The sequence below is a fragment of the Crocuta crocuta genome, unplaced genomic scaffold, assembly GCF_008692635.1.
Source record: "Crocuta crocuta isolate KB4526 unplaced genomic scaffold, BGI_CrCroc_1.0 scaffold800, whole genome shotgun sequence".
Taxonomy (NCBI): Eukaryota; Metazoa; Chordata; class Mammalia; order Carnivora; family Hyaenidae; genus Crocuta; species Crocuta crocuta.
Genome location: NW_027531027.1, coordinates 170,254 through 173,015, shown reverse-complemented (window position 1 = coordinate 173,015; position 2,762 = coordinate 170,254). Strand labels below are relative to the sequence as shown.

At 37.2% G+C, this 2,762-nt stretch overlaps 1 pseudogene; it reads left to right on the top strand.

Moving 5' to 3' along the window:
- Positions 1–1,481: 1,481 nt before the first annotated feature.
- On the top strand, positions 1,482–2,440 carry LOC144237341 (L-lactate dehydrogenase A chain-like; annotated as a pseudogene).
- The last annotated feature ends 322 nt before the right edge of the window (positions 2,441–2,762 follow it).

Below are 2,762 nucleotides of genomic sequence, written 5' to 3'. Positions count from 1 at the left end.
CTCGAACTCACTGACCATGAGATCATGAAGCTGAAGTCGGACGCTTAACCGACTGAGCCACTCAGGTGCCGCTTGACTTGATTTTTGTATATGGTATGAGGCTGGTGTCCAATTTCATTCTTTTTCATGTGGAAGTCCAATTGTNCAGGGCTCAAACTCACAAATAATGCAATCATGACCTGCGCCGAAGTTGAATGCTGAGCCGACTGAGCCACCCAGGTGCCCCTGTAATAAATTTTAAGATTGGGGAAAAATCCCTTCAGCTTTCCAACTTTCTCCTTTTTTTTTTCAAGAATATTTTGGCTTACAATTATATATGAATTTGAGAATTGGCTTTTCCATTTTTTTCAAAAAAGATTGCTGGAATTTGGTAGGTATTGCATTGAATCTGTAGATTGTTGAGGTAGTAATATTGATATTTTAACAATATTAAGTCTTCACACAACTCATGTAGGGTATTCCATTTACTTAAATCTTACTAATTTTCTTTCAGGAATGTTTTGTAATTTCAGTGTACACTTATTTTACCTTGTTGCTAAATTTATTCATACGTATTTTATTCTTTTATATGTAATTTTAAGTAGATTTGCTTTCTTAATTTATTTTTCTGGATTCTCCATTGCTGGTGAATTGAAATACAAATCATTTTGTATGTTGATATTATATTCTGCAACTTGGGTAAATTTGTTTATTAGCTCTACTTCTAGATTTTTTGGTGAATTCTTTGGGATTTTGCTATATATAGGATTATGTTATTTGTGAATAAGGATAATTTTAGGGGTTTTTTTCTTTCCAGTTGGATGCTTTTTATTTCTTTCTTTGTGTGTCTTATTGCTCTAGCTGGAACTTTCAGTACAATGTTTAAAAGCGGTGGTAAAAGTAGACATTTTTGTCTTCATCCAGATTTTGAGAAGAAAGCTTTCAAGTCTCTTACAACTGAATTTGATGTTAGCTGTGAACTTTTCATAAATTTCATTCTCCATGTTGGGAACATTCCCTTAGATTTTTCACTTTCTGAATTTTTTTTTATCATTAAAATGTGTGCATTGTGCAAAATGTCTTTTCTGTCCGATTTGAAATGATTATGTGATTTCCCTTCATTCTATTATTGTGATATATGACATTGATAGATTTTCTTATTATTTGATCAATTTGGTCTTTAAGATTATGCTGTATAAGGGGCTCCTGGATGGCTCAGTCGGTTACGCGTCCGAATTCAGCTCAGGTCATGATCTTGAGGTTCTTGAGTTTGAGCCCCGCATAAGGCTCTGTGCTGGCTGCTTCGGATTCTGTGTCTGCCTCTCTGCTGCTCACACTTTGTCTCTCAAAAAATAAATAAACGTTAACAAAATTAAAAAAAAAAAAGATTATGGTGTTTAAGGGAGCCGCTGCCACCAAGTCTGGACCCAACCTTGTGCACTGTCGATGCCTTTCCACCCGCCAGACATGCACTCCCAATTCCTTTTGGTTCTAAGTCCAATATGGCAACTCTCAAGGTTTAGCTGATTCAGAATCTTATTAAGGAAGACTATACCACCCAGAATAAGGTTACAGTTGTTAGAGTTGGTGTTGTTGGCATGGTTTGTGGCCATCTGTATCTTAGTGAAGGACTTGGCAAATGAAATTGCTCTTGTTGACGTCATGCAAGACAAATTGAAAGGAGAGATGATGAATCTCCAGCATGGAAGCTTTTTCCTTAGAACACCAGAAATTGTCTCTGGCAATGACTATAATGTGGCTACAAACTCCAAGCTGGCTCTTATCAGAAAGGAGAGAAACCCTTCTTAATTTGGTCCAGTATAACATGAACATTTTACATTAATCATTCTTAATATTGTAAAAAAAAACAAAACAAAACAAAACAAAACACAAAAAAAACAGCCTAAACTGCAAATTGTTTGTTGTTTGCAATCCAGGGGATATCTTGACTTATATGGCTTGGAAAATAAGTGGCTTTCCCAAAAACTGTGTTATTGGAAGTGGTTGTAATTTGGGTTCAGCCTGGTTCCATTACCTAACTGGGGAAAAGCTTGGGAGTTCACCCATTAAGCTGTCATAGATGGATTCCTGAGGAGCATGGAGATTCTAGTGTGTCTGCATGCAGTGTAGTAAATGTTGCTGGTGTCTTCCTGAAGAAATTGCACCCTGACCTAGGGACTGATGCATATAACGAACAATGGAAAGAGTCTCACAAACAGGTGGTTGACAGTGCCTATGAGGTGATCAAACTGAAAGGCTACACTTCCTGGCCATTGGACTATTTGTGGCAGATTTGGAAGAAAGTATAATGAAGAATCGTAGGCAGGTGCATCCAGTTTCCACCATGATTAAGGGTCTCTATGGAATAAAAGACGATGTCTTCTTTAGTGTTCCTTGAATTTTGGGACAGAATGGAATTCCAGATGTTGGAATCTCAGAGTCAGGTGACTCTGACTCCTGAGGAAGAGATCNCACAGAGCCCGATGCAGGGCTCGAACCCATGAACCGTGAGATCATGACCTGAGTCTGATCCTTAACCGACTGAGCCACCCAGGCACCCTAAAAGAGCTGTAGTTTTAAAGCTTTCTAATGTTGTACTACTTCACTAGATTATAACAGGATTTTAGTTGGAGGTTGTATATATTGTCTTTGTTATCTGATATATTACTCAAGTAGTAATATTAAAATGGCCTAGGAAAAACATCAGTTTCATAAAATTACAAATAGGAATGGTTCATAAAACCCTGCAGCTGGATGGTACCTATCTTGTTTAGTCCTAAATT